The following is a 7,251-nucleotide window of genomic DNA, read 5'->3' on the forward strand; positions in this document are numbered from 1 at the left end:
ATTGCACTACCAAGTTCACATTGTAGGTAAATTCTACAATGTCACACAAGCTCATAGTAGATTTCACATTGTAGGTAAATTATACTTGGTAGATGCGGGGTATGCATGCCGCACTGGCTTTCTACCCCCCTTCAGGGGGTTAGGTACCATTTGAGTGAGTTTGGGAGCAGAAATCGACGTACCAATGCAAGAGAACTGTTCAACCTGAGACACTCATCACTTAGAGTAACTGTGGAGAGGGCTATAGGTGCATTGAAGAACAGGTTTCGTATCTTGGACAACAAGCCCTTTCACAAGTATAAGACACAAGTCAAGCTTGTGTTGGCATGCTCGATCCTGCATAACTGGATTTTAGGCTTTGGCATTGATGAAGTAGTGCCTGATGAGGAGGGTTTCACTGGCACACAACAAGATCCACTAGATGACAATGGTAGCCAGAGCCAAGAATCCAGTGCCATGGCTGCAAAGAGGGATGCCATTTGCAATGTTATATGGGAAGGGAGGGGAAGCTCTAGGATATGATGGTTTGTTTACCCTGCTATGGAACTCATGTTTGTTTGATGATAATGTAATAATATGATGGACATGACTGAGACCAATTTTTTTATTCCCATTTGTCTCTTCTTGTTGTATAGATATTATTATCCTAATTTGTACATGCAAACCAGTGGTAAGATGCCTTCAGTCCCAGCTGGTGATCAGGGTGGGTTTGTCCTAGCTACTGATGTGATGACTGAGATGATAAGGGTTGGTGCTAGTGCACCAGCTAACGCTGATGATGCTACTGCATCTAGTGCCGGTGCTGCTCCAGCAGCAGCTGGTCTTGTTGCTGCTGTTCCTGGGGGTCCTAGGGCAATGAGGTGGAACAACAACACCTCTGGATTTATTCTTAGGAGGATGGCTCAACTTCTTAGTGATGGTAGCAGGCCTGACAAGGTCTTCAAGGACAAGGATGTCAACTCTGTGGCCAAAGCCCTTAAGGAGTACAGTGGGGAGGCAGTGAGCCCAACTTAGGTGTATAACCACTTGAGGAAATGGAGACAGAAATGGTCTAGGGTGTCTAAGCTCAAAGACCTTAGTGGGGCTTTATGGGATAGTGACTCCAATGCTATCTTGCTTGATCAGGAGCACTACCTTGGCCACTGCATGGTAGCACTATGATTTGTTTCCTATGTCTCCTTGCTTTTTACTTGTCTAAAACATTATCTTTTCAATTACTTGAGCAGGACCATCCAAAAGATGCAAAGTTCATAAACTGCCCTATTAGGTTCTACACTGAGATGGAGGCCATTTTTGGCCATGCTATGGCCACTAGCAAATTTGCACTTGGTTCTGGTGAAGCCTTAGGACAGAACCAGGTTGATAGTGTTGCTGCCAAGGTTGAGGGACCTGCCTTCACCTATATCTCTGAAGAGAGAGCACAAACTGATGTTGGAGAGGGTAGCAAGGCCACCGAGATCCCCTCCATAGCTGTGGGTAGGAAGAAGAAGAGAGGGAACTTCAGTTAGGATGAGATGCTTATGTTGACCAATATGTCTGATGCAGTGAACAATGTGGCTAATGCCCTTAGAGAGACTGGACCTGTCCATGTGGATGCTAACCTCTACCTAGCTGTGATGGAGATGCCTGACTATTCTGAGGAGGCACTGATTGTTGCCTACACCTTACTCTTGGACAAAAAGGCTCAAGGCAGGGGCTTTGTTCACATGACTGAGGCACATAGAAACATTTGGCTTAGGACCTTCCTAGCCAAGAACTACTACATGTAGGTGAATTACATGTTGGTGTGCACCACCACCCACTCTCTCTTCCTACCCACTCTCTCTTTTGACTACAACTGGGAATAGTTTGTTGTAGACATTTTGGTGTGCAGTCTGGTTTACTCTGTCGGTGTTTTGGGTCCGACCGCACACCCGGGGTTGCCCCTCAAGGTGTTTTTAGGAGTAGGACGGTGTCAACGACTGTAGCAAAATGGTTCGTGCCTATCGCACGAGGGACAATGGACAAGATTTACAGGTTCGGGCCGCTTAGAAGTGCGTAACACCCTACGTCCTGGTGAGTTTATGAGCGTGGTTACAAGAGAATTCTCTGGATGGAGGGCGCAGAGAGTTTTTGTGGGTGGCTAAGTAGAACAGGGTCGATCGTTCTGAAGGGGTGCCCCCTAGGCCTTATATACTCGACCGTGGGGCAGTACATGTGATATGATAACAACAAGTAGCTAAAAGATAGTGAACCTCTTGAGTTTATCCCTACGTAACCCTCGCCGACTTATCCTCGCATGGCTCTGCTGCATGGGGGCTTCAGCGCGGGAAAGTCGGGTCTCTGTTGTGATTCATTCGTTCGACGTTGTGGGCCGTCCGGGTCTCACGTCTTCTCTTCTTTGTTGGTTGTCTTTCCCTAGGCCCACGAAAGAATGACCTTACGAATTATTGGGCCCTTGGGCCTTTCGTGAGGCCTTTTACTTCTTTAGTGGACCCAGGGGATATCTATCCCCCACAAGCCCCCGATCTTTGGGTTGATTTAGAGGTAATCAACCCAAAGATCCAAGGTCCAAAAAATGACTTCCTGCTGTTTTCTTTGACTCTGATCGCTCGTCCGACCAAAGTTTGGTTTTGTGCTTGTGCCTTAGAGGTCGGCATTTTTGGATTGTAAGACCCTGGATTTTATTGGGTGCACCGGAGGTGCACCCAATGGGTGTAGCCCCCGACCTTTGAGTAGATTTCAGAAGATAATCTACTCGAAGGTCTTCTTCCAAAGGTTATCTCCATTCGCGCTCCTGCATCTCGGTTGAGGATTAATCTTTTCAATCTTGCTCTACGCCTTAGAAGTCGGCGCTATGTCGGTTTAGAACAATATTCCATGGGGTGCACCGGAGGTGCACCCAATGGGTGTAGCCCCCGACCTTCAAATGGATTTTTTAAGGATAATCCATTCGAAGGTCTTTCTTTCGCTTGTGGAAACTGGCATGAGGCTATCTTGCATTACGCTTTAGAGGTCAGCATTATGTCATCAATATTTTGTTGCAAAGGTCAGCGTATATTTTGTCTTTAGCAGCCGAGTTCGCGATCCATCCATATCTTGCTAGGTAGTGCAATTTATTTGCTTCTGCGATTGATTGGACGTTTGACGGACGTTCTCTGTCTAGTCTTCACGTCGTTTCTGTCGGCCATATCTTGTACTTTGCTGGTTATATTTGGCTTTCCTCTGATCCTTACTGATATCTCATTTTTGTCTTGAGGTATTCACTGCATGCCCTGCACGGATGTGACCGTTTGAAAAATATACTGATAATTCCTGGGCGTCCCCCCCCAATGGGTGTGGGCAAGGGACGGCTTGGTACGCTGAGTGTTTTAGCCGGTTGCCTCTGAGTAGTAATGCGATGGGACGGCTAGTGTAATCATATCCTTTGCGCTGTTGACTGGAGTCCCAATGGGTGTAGTGTTGCATGAAACGGCGTCCACCGTCCGACGTGTCTTCGGGTGGGTGGAAGTGCTTATTGAATGCCTTGCGACTGTTCAGTGACCGCGGTTAGAAGTGAGCGGTTGCCTTTCCCTTCTATAAATAAACCTCTTTGCTTCTCTGGTTTCTTCACATCTCTTCGCTGCTCCTTACTGCCTCTTCCCTTTCTTCTCTTCCAAAGCTTCAACCATGGGCAAGAACAACAAGCGCAAGCGTGAGCCGACTCCTCCATCGGAGGAGTTTGGTGACTCGGAATACTCGGAGGAGGAGTTCTCCTCCGAGCCCGAGGGGTCTCCGGCTCCCGTCTCTCCCCCGGCGTCGTCCGATGACTCGGACGACTCCCAGGGGATAGCCGCGGAGGTCTGGACGTACATCCGGGCCGTCGAGCGCGCCGGGCTCGAAGGCTCGGATGAGTCGGAGTACTCCTCGGATGAGGAGGACTCGGACGGCGGCGACGAGGGTGAAGATGACGACGACGACGACGACGACGGCGACGGCAGTGGCAGGGGCGGCGGCGACGGCAGTGGCAGGGGCGGCGGCGACGGCAGCAGGGACAGCACCAAGGGCAGCAGCAGGGGCAGCACCAAGGGCAGCAGCAGGGGCAGCACCAAGGGCGGCGGCGGCGGCAGGGGCAGGGCCAGTGGCTAGACGCCACTGGTCTTCTTAGATATTAGTATAGTTTAGTATAGCTAGAATAATGTAGTAGTAATTAGTGTAATTTAGTAGTAGTGGTAATGTAGAGTAGTATATTGTAGTTTAGTAGTAGTAATGTAGAGTAGAATTAGGGAAGTACCAACTCGTAAAGAGTTGGTTTGTAAGCTCGTTAACTTCCCTTTAATGAAGTCTGTCGTTTATCCCCTCTTATTGATGACTTGTCATTGCTTTTGCTGAATGTTGAACTGATTCTTTTTGATATAGTAGGAACAACGCCGAGCGATGTGAAGATTGACATCAGCGTTTTAGAAGTAACACTGAGCAATCGAACACAAGACCAGCGTTTTAGAGGCAATGCCGAATGATAGAAGGTCGGCATCGGCATTTTAGAAGTAATGCTAAGCGACAAAATACGCGGCTGGCATTTTAGAAATAACGCCGAGTGATTTAAATGTCGGCATCAGCATTTTAGAAGTAATGCTGAGCGTTTGAACACGTGGTCGGCGTTTTAGAGGCAACACCGAGTGATTGAAGGTCGGCGTCGGCATTTTAGAAGTAATGCCGAGCGACAAAATACGCGGCTGGCATTTTAGAAATAACGCCGAGTGATTAAATGTCGGCATCAGCATTTTAGAAGTAATGCTGAGCGTTTGAACACGTGGTCGGCGTTTTAGAGGCAACACCGAGTGATTGAAGGTCAGCGTCGGCATTTTAGAAGTAATGCCGAGCGACAAAATACGCGACTGGCATTTTAGAAATAACGCCGAGTGATTAAATGTCGGCATCAGCATTTTAGAAGTAATGCTGAGCGTTTGAACACGTGGTCGGCGTTTTAGAGGCAACACCGAGTGATTGAAGGTCGGCGTCGGCATTTTAGAAGTAATGCCGAGCGACAAAATACGCGGCTGGCATTTTAGAAATAACGCCGAGTGATTAAATGTCGGCATCAGCATTTTGGAAGTAATGCTGAGCGTTTGAACACGTGGTCGGCGTTTTAGAGGCAACACCGAGTGATTGAAGGTCGGCGTCGGCATTTTAGAAGTAATGCCGAGCGATTGAGCACGTGGTCGGCGTTTTAGGGGCAGCGCCGAGTGATTGAAGGTCGGCGTCGGCATTTTAGAAGTAATGCCGAGCGATTGAGCACGTGGTCGGCGTTTTAGAGGTAGCGCCGAGTGATAGCCAGCTTCTCAAGTTACTTTGAGGAAAACGACCGAGTGATGAGGTGGCATATTGGCTTTCTTGGAAATAACTGTTGGATATCTACGTGGCATGCTGGGATTTCGGAGATGACCGCCGGGTGATGACTGGGCACTTTTGAAAAGGTATCTGGCTCAAGAATATCCCTTAAGAGTCGCGCTTTTAGCCGCCTTTGCTTTCCGTGCCCTAGTTCTTGCATTTCCGCATCTGAGTTTTCTCTGCCACTCGCCTCCTGCTCTGTTTCGCCAGCGAGAAGCTAGATGGCGCCCAAGAGGAAGACTGCGAACTCGTCTGCCGCAGTGATCCCTGCCATCGACCCCAACAGTCAGTTACCCTTCGCAGGTAACCATATGTCTGTGATTTCTGAAGTTGAGCTTCTCCGCCTTGTCTCCATCGGTGTTCTCCCTCCACGGGAACTCTGTTCTTGGCGTGCTTGCCACGGGACTACCGTCCCAACCGAAGATACCCACGAGTCAGTGGTTTACACTCCTTTCCTTCTTCGCGGCCTCGGCCTTCCCATATCTCCTTTTTTCCGTGGCATCCTTGATTTTTATCACATCAACCTGACTCACTTGAACCCTAACTCCATTCTCCAAATCTCTATTTTCGTTCACCTTTGCGAAGCTTATCTTGGCGTGCTGCCGCATTTTGGCTTATGGAAGTATCTGTATCACTGCCGCCCTGGGATGGCTGGGGGGCAACATCAATTGGTCGGGGGTGCCAGTTTAGAGATGCGCCGGGGGCGGAAGACCGAGTACCTCGAGATACCCCTCAAAGACAGCATTAAAGGTTGGCGTCTGGAGTGGTTTATAATGGATAATTATGGAAATTCTCTCCCTTCCCGTTCAGGAAGACAACCAGACGTTCGAACTCCAAGTTGGACTGAGCCTCCCACGGACCAAGAAGTGGCCGAGGCAGGCGTGTTGCTTACTGAAGTTGGATTACTGAAAGAGAGGTCTGACCGCCGAAGCTGTGGTCACAGATTTTGTTTTCAAGAACATTCAGCCGCTGAAGGACAGGGCCTATCCAGCATATCTTTACCGAGGGCTGGCCGACTCAACCCGAGTTACTAATAGGAGAATTCCTTCTGTTGATTTGGTGAGCCGACTCGAAATGATCCTCAGGGGTAAAGTTTCAAACGTTGGAGCTCCAGTGGCATACTCGGCTTGGAACCTGCCTTCTCCCAAAGATTTCACTCTTTTTGTGTCTAATCCGCCCGTGACAGATAGCAATTTGGGTCTTAGAGTGCGACCTTCTGCTGAAGAGGTCCGTTCCTTAGTTGCTTCGCTCGGGGAAATACCTGATGATGAACGGCAGGTTTATTTTGAAGTGCCCCTGAACCCCAGTGATGCAGACATAAATGACATGCTCGATCTGCTAGCTGAGGATTCATCTGATACTGCTCCGGATGGCACATTGGCAGTGGTGCCCCTTCCAGAGGTTGATGCGACCTTGGATGTATCGAAACCTGTCAATACTCGCCCGAGGCGTCCTAGCCGAACCAGTCAGCCCGAGCCTTCTGCTGATGAGCAGAAGAAGAAAAGAAGACGCCTCCGGCGAGTGTCCAGCTTTGACGAGGATGCCAGCACCTTAGCTCCCGCTGCCGAAGAAATGACTGCAACTGGCCTTGCTGACATTGATCCCAATGGGTGTGCTCCGCCTGCTGCTGACCCCAATGAGGATGCTGTTTGTGCTATTGCTGTGGAAGATGAGGAGGAAGAGAATGAAACTCCATTAACTCGGAAAAACAGTCGGCAGTTCGTCGCTAGCGGTGGTAGTAGTGGGGTTCCTTCTCCTGCCTTGTCTGCTCTTATTGGTCTGCAAGAACTGTCCATGGCCAATTTTGATCAAGCTCTAGAGGATATGGTCCCTGAGAACTTGTTGTTGGAACCTGCAGACGTTGATGCAACAGAAACTTGTGCAGCCGTGCCAGATGCTGGG

At 49.2% G+C, this 7,251-nt stretch overlaps 1 pseudogene; it reads left to right on the forward strand.

The window, feature by feature from the left end:
• Positions 1–657: 657 nt before the first annotated feature.
• On the forward strand, positions 658–1,806 carry LOC118473158 (uncharacterized; annotated as a pseudogene).
• Positions 1,807–7,251: the final 5,445 nt, after the last annotated feature.

This window comes from Zea mays, chromosome 8 (assembly GCF_902167145.1).
Source record: "Zea mays cultivar B73 chromosome 8, Zm-B73-REFERENCE-NAM-5.0, whole genome shotgun sequence".
Classification (NCBI taxonomy): domain Eukaryota; kingdom Viridiplantae; phylum Streptophyta; class Magnoliopsida; order Poales; family Poaceae; genus Zea; species Zea mays.